This window comes from Xenopus laevis, chromosome 9_10L (assembly GCF_017654675.1).
Source record: "Xenopus laevis strain J_2021 chromosome 9_10L, Xenopus_laevis_v10.1, whole genome shotgun sequence".
NCBI lineage: Eukaryota > Metazoa > Chordata > Amphibia > Anura > Pipidae > Xenopus > Xenopus laevis.
In genome coordinates, this window is record NC_054387.1 from 70512288 (window position 1) to 70525379 (window position 13092).

The window sequence follows — 13092 nt, forward strand, 5'->3', positions numbered from 1 at the left end:
CTCAATGTGCTGAATTATTTGACCAACCCTCCTGCCTTGTAACAGCTTTCAAATCAGTCAAAAAACAAACCAATTGATCTTTGAGGCTAAAATGTCATTGCTGTTACTTATCTTCCCATCCATATTCAATTCTCTCATTCAAACCACTCATCGTTAGGGAAAATAAGACCCTAAAGTTCCACACAAAAGCTCAGCAATAAAAAATAAAAAAATGAAGACCAATTGCAAGTTGTTTCAGAATATCACCATCATCATTAACTAAAAGTTAATTTAAAGGTCAAATTTGAAGGTCATTTTGTGTGAAATCTGGGGTGTGTGCAAACAGCTGTAACCTTATTAATTGGTAACAGGGGCACCAGATCCAATATTGGATGGAAGACTAGAGGCTTGAACCCAACACACCTATAGCAGTAACTTAAAGGGATCCTGTCATCAGAAAACATGTTTTTTTCAAAACACATCAGTGAATAGTGCTACTCCAGCAGAATTCTGCGCTGAAATCCATTTCTCAAAAGAGCAAACAGTTTTTTTTATATTCAATTTTGAAATCTGACATGGTGCTAGACATTTTGTCAATTTCCCAGCTGCCCCTGGTCATGTGACTTGTGCCTGCACTTTAGGAGAGAAATGCTTTCTGGCAGGCTGCTGTTTTTCCTTCTCAATGTAACTGAATGTGTCTCAGTGGGACATGGGTTTTTACTATTGAGTGTTGTTCTTAGATCTACCAGGCAGCTGTTATCTTGTGTGAGGGAGCTGTTATCTGGTTACCTTCCCATTGTTCTTTTGTTTGGCTGCTGGGGAGGGAAAAGGAGAGAGTGATATCACTCCAACTTGCAGTACAGCAGTAAAGAATGATTGAAGTTTATCAGAGCACAAGTCACATGACCAGGGGCAACTGGGAAATTGACAAAATGTCTAGCCCCATGTCAGATTTCAAAATTGAATATAAAAAGATCTGTTTGCTCTTTTTAGAAATTTCAGTGCAGAATTCTGCATGAGCAGCACTATTAACTGATTCATTTTGAAAAAAAGTTTTTTCCCATGACAGTATTCCTTTAAGGAATGGGTATGGGCCAACCTATTTCAGTTGGCTACAAACGAAACAAAGCAGTGAACTAATCTTGTAAGCTCATTGGCTAAAAGCCACATTGGGATTGTAAAGATGTAAATAGATATTTGGGAGGAAATGGAATGCAATATCAAGTGTAACATTTGCTCCAGTTTTTGTTACCCACAACAACAACAACTCAGCAGGTATAATTAACTGGGCTTCTGTTTGAAGGCAAACATATGATTGAATAATGTGGATACCTAGAACTGGGCCAGACGTTGACGTTGACGTTATTACATGAGATTTTTACTGGGCTGGCTGGGAGCAAATCTCATTAGTTGCAGGGCTGTCCCTGGATATACCAGGGTGCTGGTGCTGCTCCCAAGGCTGCTGGCTACACCAAGTAGGGGTGCTTCCCCATACTCTTTGTAGTACCATGGAAACCTCATCAGGAGAGATAGTCAGGGAAGTAACAGTGTACTGCAAACAAGCAGTGTGTGCTTAATGTGTGAAAGGGATAGGATGGTGTACGAGTGCAAAGGTCCTCATTATTTATATACTTATATACTGTATGGTCACGGAATTGCCCAGTGAGTTCTAATATATATTACACTGCCCTCTCTACAATACACAACATCCATAAATAACATATACATTCTATCTTAATAAAGGGTGTTTCATCATTATGATCAGAAGTAATTTCCCTTGTGTCACAAAGTTTATAAAAAATAAATAATGCACACCCCAGAGACCATTTGTCCTTCTCCCATGCCCATACAGTACCTCTCAGTCCCATCAGGCAGAACATTAATTAGGATCGCAACTGTAGAGCAACAGCTTATAAGGTATTGTCTTAAAGTGTATGTTTGCCCAAGCCTGTGTGAATGCATTCTCCCAGTTGACTCCAATTACAAGAGCAATATTGAAACTTCAGTGTGGGAGATATCGATTAATGATATACTGCTTTCTCTGGAGCATTGGCTGATGGGGCCAAGGCTGAAGAATATTTAGGTTATAGTTTTGGTTGAATTTGGCCTATTTGATCTTCTAGATTCACCTTTAAGCCACTACTGAAGGATGACAATGAACACCCATTTACTGTCCTAGATATGTCGGAGCTAAGGTTCACTGATTTGTAACTAGTTGAGGGGCCTTAAACCAAAGAAATGTTCAAAAACCAGTGGTTTAGGCTACAGTCTACTACAGTTTCCAGTATTCAGAAAATATCAGAGTAACCCCCACATGTAATAAAAGTCACTAAGTTTGCCCAGGAGCAGTAACCAGTAGCAACCAATAAGATGTTTGCTTTTAAACATGTGACCAGTAAATTCTACCTGCTGGTTGGTTTCTATAGGTAACTGCCCCTGGGCAAACTTAGTGCCTTTAATTACATAACCCCTCAAGTGCCTAAAGGTACAAGTATGGCACTACAATTACTAAAGGTAACTTTTGATTGATTACAATAAATTGGATTGTATCTGACACATCATTCATCAGGTAGCCAAACTACACAGAGATTGGATTACTGATTGGGCAAGCAAGGATCATTATTGGTCAGCTGAGCTGCCAACGACCAGCTCTGACATCTTGACTACATTTTGTGCAGTGCCTATATTCATTTTAAAGGAGAACTAAACCCCCTGCAATGTTAAGTCCCCACTGGCCCCCCTCCCTGCCTCCCTCCTTCACAGTCTTATCCCAGAATTCTGTCCCCTCTTGAAATATTGACCGCACATGCATAGTGAGCGCAGCGGAGCTCACAGGCACCATCTTCTTCTCTTCGGTAATCTTCATGTCTTCTTCCTCCCCTTCGGCAATTTCCGTCTCTTTTGGCCCATGCGCAGTTTATCGCGAACTGGAAGGTTGCTCCAACTGCACATGCGCCAATACGCCGTTCACTTCACGAAGATTACCGTAGAGAAGAAGATGGTGCCTGTGAGCTCAGCTGCACTCACTCGGCATGTGTGGTCACTTAACATCGCGGGGGGGTTAGTTTTCCTTTAAGAACACACAGTAACAGTTTACACACACAGCTTAGAGATGGGCCTAATATGGGCACAGTTGTTGCATGTATTAGTTTCATCCATTCAGGTGCTTGCATCCAAAAACATTCCTTCCACTTCCAAATGGTTGTTTTGTCCCAGTGTGTCAGCCCCACCTCCTGCTTTGAACTGTGATTGACTGCGCCTATTGACTCAGGGGAACCCTGGAGCTACTACCACTATGAAGATCTGCATCAACAGAAGCAGCACACTTGCACTAAAAGAATCACGTGTGAGCGTCATTTGATGGAATCAACATAATCCTGATTTGGAGATATTGCATCAGATTTGTTAAGAATCGGAAATTCATGCTAGCAGGAGCTGTAGTAGACTAGTATTCTAAAGGCATATTTTATAGACATGCAAATTACTAACATGTTAAACTATTGCTATCCACTTTAATGAAAGGTACAATAAAAACATGCCAACATAAGTAAATCCCTGCTCTAAACACCATTTCTGAAAACTTGCATCTTATTCAGTTACTTATTCTCTTATATTTCATTGTGCTAAGACATAGACAGAAGGAAGGTGTTGAAAAGCCACCAGCACCATATATTTTACATTTAAGGTAAAGACCCCTTAATAAATGTAACTGTGCCACAATTTAGCTTTTTTAAACTGAGCAGAATTAATGCCCATATGTCTCCTTCTTTTAGCAGCATTCATTACTTTATATTTTCATTTCCTTCCCAGCCTCTTGGCTCCAGCCCACATTTCTGAGATTAGCAGTTAGGGAGTCTGGCTCCAAGAGAATAAAATGGAAAAGCCTGGGTCATATGAAGCGGTAACAAATGAAAAGTAAAAATGTAGCGCATACCTAATTGGCTTTATTTTTTTGGCCAAAATACATAACTCTTTATATGATGCATTGTGAAATAGGAAAATGTGAAAGGATGCAATAAAATGCAGTATAATGAGCACAACTGAAGAGGACTATTATTGCAATATACTGTGTGTGTGTGCAGGTTGGACTGGGGGTGCCCAGGGCCCACCGGGGCTGATGTTTTGGGGCCCCCCGGACCCTTGCTGTGTCGGCAAGTGTGAAATGTTTTTGACTCACTGAAATTTGTGTATTATAATAAAGTACCCCCAGTTGCAAAATATGGCCTCGTGTTTTTATATGGTCATGAAACTCCTTGGTAACTTATAATATCCTTATATTTTATAAAATATGGGTACTTTATTCACTCTATATTCCATTTCTCCCCAATATACCTGCTATCCAACAGCCACAGTCCCTTCCCAAAGACTATTATACCAACTGCTACTGTAGACACCATCTCTCCCTACTACTCCCTACAAAGCCACCATCCCTTATCCCACTGCTACTATAGGCACCATGTCTCCCTAATATACCTGCTATCCCACATCCACCTTCCCTTCTCAGAGACTATTATTGCCACTGCTACTATAGCCTATAGGCACCATATCTCCCTACTATACCTGCTATCCCCCAGCCTCAGTCTTTTCCCAGAGGCTATTATCCCACTGCTACTATAGGCACCATCTCTCCCTACTACACCTGCTATCCCACAGCCACAGTCCCTTCCCAGAGACTATCACACTGTTACTATAGGCAACATCTCTCCCTAGTTTACCTGCTATCCCACAGCCACAGTCCCTTGCCAGAGACTATTATCCCGCTGCTATTATAGGGACCATCTCTACCTACTGCGCCTGTTATTCCACAGCCACAGTCCCTTCCCAGATGACCCAAAACCATAACTTCTTTATATTGCTCAATTAACGAAGTCTAGCTTTGGCATAAAGCGGAATTTAAGGCACCATATCACTGTCCCTAGGTACCGGTAAGCCTCAAGGAGACGTAAGCCCAACAGAAGACAGACGTAAACTGTATCTGCATATGAGAAAGTGACTCACGTTTCAGCCACAGACAAAAACTGAGACATAACGTAAATCTAGAATTTATAGCAGGATTAATGGATTAAAGTTTGCTGGGAAGTGGCAGGTAGGCTTGTGTGGATAAACGATGCTCAGACGGGTTTGACAGAGAATTTTCATGATGCATAATCACAACCCGACATCCAGCAAATCAAAAATCCTTCCCATATATTTGATTTGCAGCCATGAGTGGGTTAACACATCATCCTCTCCCCCCCTACTAGCAGTTTGGTGCCTTTCATGGGCCTGCGGGGAATCAGGGACAGGAAGTTAAGTAACAGACTGAAGTCAGTTGTAAAAACAGGCCAACAATCTAATCTCTTGCCAGAGTAAGCAAATAACATCCTTTAAATACAAGATTGCTCTTCTCAAAGGGAAAATAAAAGATGCTGAGAGAATTCTGATCTTGTTTAACCAGACTGCAAAGGGAAAATCTGATATCTGGCTGCCTTTCCATGCACACATCTGCTTTTATGTCAAATGAAAAATATACCCCATGTATAGATAGCAACTTGGTTCACTTTGTTTTCCTATAAATATGCAGCAAGCCATGGGCTAGTTGTTTGTTTATTTGTAATTATAATAAACACACTGCCCCTGGTGGCCTATTTATAGTACCAACAACATTCTGAATGCTTGCTTGATTGTTCCAAGAAATATCTGTGGAACAAATCCCTTGTAAGGGTACTCATAGAGTATGTGTAAAGTCAAAAGTCATAAAGTTATGTTGTAAGCAGAGAAGCCCTGCACTGCCCCCTCCCCAACTATGCACATGCCCATGGTCAACAACTGTCACCAAAGAGCCAGAGACATGGCAGCTGCGAACCCTGCTGTATAGCTGGTCAGGGATGGAGGGGTATGGCTGTGTTGGGACATCTGGTTTATATGGGAGGAAGGAAAGGAAGATTATACTATGGGTTTACTTGTCCTTTAAAGAGAAGGTTGAACATGTGGGTAAGACACTATGGCAGTAGTAGTAGAGTTCTTTAACTCTGGTCCTGCTAAATGGTGAATTTCCTTCCTAAGATCATTTTATATTTGTGTGTATTCCCCCATAGTCTTTTCAAGCTTCCCTGCTAATGAGAATCAGCCCTTCCCATAATGCTGCCATCACCACAGCTGACAGTGGAGATGGTGCTGAGTGGGCGATGTGCTTTTCTTGTGCCAGATGTAACACTCTGCATTCAGGCCAAAAATAAATTCCATTTTTTTGTCCTGTCTGACCACAAACCCTTTTACCACATGTTTGCAATATGAATTAAACACCCTGCGCCAAACTCTGTGGGATTGGGGATTTTATTTCCCCCTTTGTTAACCTTGACTTTTTTTCTTGACACACTGCCATACTGTAAAACTCATTTTCATATCATAAAAAGTGATCCAGCTATTGTTGCTTCATAGACATTGCCTTCTATCTCAGACCATGTGCTGGTTGCAAAAACATAAGAATTAGGGGAACCAGAGGTGCAGCTGCTTTAGGGAGCCTGTGTTCCAGGGCCCAAACCAAAGTAATCTAATATAAAAGCTACAAAGCCCAGGGACAAACCCTTCCATATTAGTCAATTTTGTACATTTGTCTAGAACTCAGCAACCTTCCCAGTAGCCCCAATCAGCAGTTATAGAATTCTTCCAGCTCTAGGTGTTCTGGGGTATAATATATGGAACTGTTGCTGTATTTAGCCTGCCATGAGTTATGGAATGTATGACATTGACATTGTTTTTATATTGTCATGTGTTCTGGAATATTATATATATGAAACTGGCACTACATTTATTTTGTAGAAGGTATTATGCATGAAATTGTTACTGAATTTATCCTGCCATGTGTTCTGGGGTATTAAACATGGAATTGGCCCTGGGATATTGTGAAGGCATCTGTATAGAATTTGTTATTAATCAGCCCTGCAAACATAAAACTTACACAGCCTATGGTTGTAGTTGACAACATTTGGGTATGCATCTCTGTAATAAAACCCCTCTATAGAGAACGATTACTGGGCTCTATACACATGTGACTTACCACACAGGTTAGCTTTGAGGGTGAAAAGAAATGGAAATACATAAGTAACCCAAACTAAGGGTGAAAATTCAGATTCCTACATCTCCAGGATGAGATTTCCATCAGTTCAGAAGGTTGACTCCATCTGACCCCATGAATTGTTCTGTGTGAGAGCTTTCATTTTCCATTATAACACATAGCTCAGCCCAAATGTGAGGACATGTACTTTCCTCACTGACGTAGCCTATACGCACAAAACTGACTCTAATTTCCACAGAGATCCAGAATCCTTCTGCTTTCAATCATTATATCATAAAAATGGAATTCAGTCACTAGTGATGTCAGAGATACAGTTCCAATTAGCTGCACACACAATACTATATAGATAAAGGGGCCTATTTATCATGCTGTGTAAAACAGTGGAGGAAAAACTCAACCAATCAGATCTTTGCTTTTGTTTTCTAATTTGTAGGTGACTGGTGAAATCTAATTGCTGATTGCTGTTGCTATGGGCAACATCGCCGATCATGTTTTTCTCCAATGTTTTACACTTCATGTTAAATAGGCCCTTTGCTGTACCAATATGCAGTCCTTTATATAAGGTATATAGTCCTGTATTTTAAGGTGCAACAGTTGCATTTTTTCATCCTGAACACAATGGATATTACCACTGCCTCCAACATATGATTTTAAGATGAATTCCCCTTGTCAAATCAGCATTTACACTGATATCAGTTGTCTGCTGGAAGGGGTCTCCAGGGGATACCCATGTATTGCCCCAAGCCTGCCATTCTGCATTCAATGGTTGTCAGGGTCACCATCAGAGGGGTACAGGGGTAGACATTTTTGTTAAAATAACAGATATTACTCTCCTAAAGTCATCAGGGTCATATTTTTGCCACCCATGGTATGGTTCTCATCTTGTCCCATGGAAGAAAAAGCACTGTCTGCTAAATTACTATATACAACCAAATCAGCCCACTTACTCAGACCAACAAGCCTGCTGAGATATGATTTAAAGGGAAGCTTCACTTATTTTTTTAAGCCTCTATTTGCCTAATATAAGGGAGGTGTATTTTACAGACGCTTGAGAGATTTATATACTGGTCAAAGTCACAACTTCTTTCTCCATCCCATTAACTCTTCTGCTCATACAAAATAGTGTTAGCAGTACTGGCTCGGTATGTCTATGTAAATGCTCGTGTTTTTAAAAACATCAAAAAAATACTTCCCCTTGAAAGAGACATAAAACAAAACAAGGAGAATAATCCCTAAAGATCAAAACACAAATACTGGTTTCTTTTTATTGTCCCTATTTACTGCCGCAACTGAGCTTTGAAGCCTCAGTGACGAGTCGCTACCTGCTTGAGTAATGTCACCCTGCTCTAGGCCTATGAGAATGGAGGCTGAGGAGTCCATAAAAGCACTGTACACAATCCCACAGACGATCATGGAGTTGCACTTGCACAATGAAGCACAGTGGCACAGAGTGTGAGAAATAAGAGCAAACATTCCGGCAGTAAAACATGGAACACAGTTCTGCTCAGAACATTTATAGGAACAGTTTGTGCCAAGTTTAGAAATCAACTTGGTGTAAATCTTACTGAGACTTGCAGTGCCACTGCTGCCAGCCACGATGCCAGGGACCATGGGGAGACACTCTACAGCAGGCAGCATAGATTTTAGTGTAAATGCTGGGGAAATGTATCTTAAAATGAATCCGAAGATGCCCTCAGAAGCTCCCCATCTCTTTTCTGCTGATTCACAACTGATCTTAGGAACAGTACAAATACACAGTATATACACAATATAACATTCACAATATCAATCTGACTTGTAAATAATTTAGATTCCGCATATAAACCAGTGCCTTCCGCATATGAATTCATGAATAATTTTCTGCTTCAAGATTTCTGACAACCTCTAAGTTTAGCTTCTCAACAGTAGCCAAGAGCATGGGCAGTGTCACTGACATGCAAAAGATGGCCTAACAAGATCCAAAATGGGGAGCTGCAGTGGACAATCTTAAAAGCCTGGGTCATTACTGTTATAGGGCTGCTGAACCTCTAGGCTAGTACAGTAAATTCAGTATATAAAATACAGCATTTCTAGCCATAATCTTTTTTAGGTTTTAGTTCTACTTAAATTCCCTTTCTAGTCTACCAATCACTGCCACAGAGTTGCTAACTGGGCTTGACCGGCCCCACCCTTGTTCTGCCCTGGTCCTGCTCCTGATTGTGCTTCCTGCTCCACTTCTTCTGAGGATTTCAGGTGATCATTTTATGCTTTTCAGTGGCACAGGTAAGTTATAGTTTGGGTGCAAATTACTGACAACAGGCAACAAAGTAAAGAAAACATAGCACCTGCCCTTTGTAAATGAACCCTTATGGGTAGATTACATGGCATCAATAAAATGTGAAAGGATTGGTTTAAATCTGTGCTGTTTGACTTCTGTGGGACTGAGGGCCAGAGTTTTTCTGGTCTACATGGAGGAGGGCCAATAATGGAAGCCAGTGTTAGCCACTACCTGTTTTCAGACCACACCCACTTTAAACCACACCCATGTTACCACAAGACCAAGTCCACACTAATAGCAAACCAAAAACCAAATGGTTGGTGCTCACTGCAGGGATATCACTCATATGTGAAAAAAATCATATTAAAGAGATACTGACACCATAAATGAAACCATTTTTACATCTATCATAGTATTGGCTTTGTTTGTTACTTATAATTTTGCCATAAAGTATTTGCTCGAAGCTTTTACATTACCCATCTGACTCTCCCTGCTCGTCTATGAGGAGGCTGCCATATTTGTGCAGCAATAGTCCATTAGCATTAGAAACTCTAACTGGCAGGCTGAGATGGGACAGTCAAGTTGGTAAAACAGTCAGGTTTAGGAACTTGAACTAACAATCAACATGATCTATAGGTAACTTTAAATGTGCATTCATATTTTAAAAAGTAGTTTTTTAGAGTAAGTTTCGCTTTAAGACATACCCTTAAATACATATGCCTCCTACTCCCCTGTAGCTAACACAGCACCCCCAGCATATGATTAAACACCTTAGGGGCCCCCAACATTAATTTTCAAATGCTAACAAACGACCAGAACAAATAGCAGGCTTATGTTCCACAGGCAGAGCAGGGTACACACAGGCAGAATATGGCACACAAAGGGAGCATAGGAAAGGCAGAGTTTGGCAAACCAGGGAGCATGGGGCAGACAGAGTATGGTACACACAGGAAGAATAGAGCAGGCAGAGTATGACACACACAGGGAGCATAGGGCAGGCATAGTATGGCACCCACAGGGAGCATGGGGCAGGCAAAGTATGGCACACACAGGGAGCATAGGGCAGGCAGAGTAGGACACACACAGGGAGCATGGGGCAGACGGAGTATGACACAAACAAGAAACATAGGGCAGGCAAAGTATGGCACACTCAGGGATCATAGGGCAGACAAAGTATGGTACACACAGGGAGCATAGGGCAGGCAGAGTATGGTACACACAGGGAGCATAGGTCAGGCAAAGTATGGTACACACAGGGAGCATAGGGCAGGCAGAGTATGGCACACACAGGGAGCATAGGGAAGGCAGAGTATGGCACACACAGGAAGCATAAGGAAGGCAGAGTATGGTACACACAGGGAGCATAGGGCAGGCAGAGTATGGCACACACCGGGATCATATGGCAGACAGAGTATGACATACACACAGGGAGCATAGGGCAGGCAGAGTATGACATTCACACACGGAGCATAGGGCAGGCAGAGTATGGCACACACAAGGAGCATAGGGAAGGCAGAACAGAGCAGGAGACAGGGAAACATATCAGGACCACTCTTAGATGTGCTACATACAGTGACACAGTGCTGGTGCCCTCCAGCAGTTTGTATGAGAACAATGTGGGCAGTTGCAGTGTCTGGGTCTCAGGTGTGAACAGTACAGGTCTTTAGGGGTGTGAACAATAGAGGTGTCACAAGTGTGAACAATGAAGGGGGGATTACATGTGTGAACAATACAGGGGATTACAGTGTGAATTTGATTAAACAATGCAGGGGCCAGTTAATGTAGTGATACCTTTTAAAGTTTACACATGGTAAGCAGACACAGCAGGCAGACTTTCAAGGGTGGGCCGCGGGCCGCTAGTTGGACAGCCCTGCTTTAAATGATTGCTTTTCAGAGGATTGCTTTTCAATTTTCCCTGCCACCCAAATACTCCTAGTGGATAATGATATACCTGCATTTTATAATTCTGCTTTTTATGCTGCTGGAGAATAAGCAGTCAAATGCGTCAGTCGTTCTTTTTTACACTGTATGATAATCTCCATATTATACGTTTGCAAACATAGACTTCATTTCATCAGTTCTCTAACAAAGGCAGTCAGTCTATTGGGATAAAAGCCCAGGGTGTGGCATGCAGCATCTCTTGCTTTGTGCAGTCCATAACGTAGGTGTGAACAAATGTTTCAGATGTCAGAATCTGTTTCTGCTTGATTATGCACATGTTTCATATTCTTGGAAATGGCTGTTTTTTTTCCATTCCCACATTCCACCCTTTCAGCTTCAAACTTGTAGAGTCATTATGTACCCACTACTCTGCACTGCGCAAATGCATCACTGTTATAGTCTAACCCAGGGAAAAACAACCTGTGCAATTTCCAACACCCTCTGTGGCCTTGCTTGCTGATGGGATATTGTAGGCCAACTACATCTAAAGGGTCCTATAAGGGTCCCATATTGCCTGGTACATGCACCTCCCACTCATTTCCTGAACTGTCCAGAGAAAGCTTTGGCCAATAACATATTCTTTCTGAAAAGATCTACTTGAGAGTGGCATACTTTTCCCTTTTTATTGCAAAATTACTAACATCGGTGGAGTTCCAACAAACAGGATCCTCCATCCTGCATTTATCGTGCCATGTGTTCTGGGGTATTATACATGGAACTGAAACTGTATTTATACTATCATGTATTATATGTGTATTATATATGGAACTGGAGCTACATTTGCCCTGCTTTGTATTCTGGGTAGTGTACATGGAACTGGCACTATATTTATCTTGCTGTGTGTTCTGGGTATTATATAAGTAATTGGCACTCTATTTATACTGTTATGTGTTCTGAGGCTTTATATATATATATATATATATATATATATATATATATATATATATATATATATATATATATGTGCATGAATAGCCGACGTGATGTTTCGGTCCACGCAGGGACCTTCCTCATTATGTGTAGAATTTCACTTTAATTAGCATCCCCAAAAACAAACATTACCCTACTTCTATTCCAAACCACTGTTTTATTTATTTCAACATTGTTTTGTTTAGATTTTTTCAGTATGGTAGATTAAAGGCATATAAACAAATCTGTTGTTTCAAAATGGTAAAAAAGTAAGACTAACAGAGCAAAAACATGAACATGACTTATTAGGCTATATAATAACTGACTCATAACAACTGACATTGTCTGCCCGGGGGGTATGGACATAAGATAGCTGCAATGCCTGTAATACATGTTTATTATGTGGGTGTAAAAAACTGCAGGCTAATATACCACACATCACCAGGCTTCACTGTGAAAAAATAGAGTGAAAAACATTTTTTTATGTGTTTTTTCACACATAACTTCTGCCGGAAGCAATGTAAAATAAAGGTGGCAAACCTGTAGTTCGCATGGCGTAAAATAAAACACACCTTGATAAATTTGCCAATTATTTTACACAGCTTTTTACACATTTTTTTGGCGAATTTAATTTTACACTGCTTAATAATTGCCCCTGAGCAATATACTCCTGCTGGTTAAACGTGTCTGTTGGTTGTCTTGATTCAAGTCATGTTAAGTATTTGGCCATCCATACCATTGACTGTTTTCTGGTTTTATTAACTATTCATAGAGGCAGTTCCCTACAGTGCTCATGTTATTATTGCCTGGACTGAATTTCCAGTAAATACGAAAAAAGAGCAGGGCTGTCCAGCACTCAAAAGGATCCACAAGACCAAAATATTTTAGTTAAAAAATAGTACTTTATTAGTCAAAGTTAAAAAAGTATACTTGCATCTCCATCCGCCCT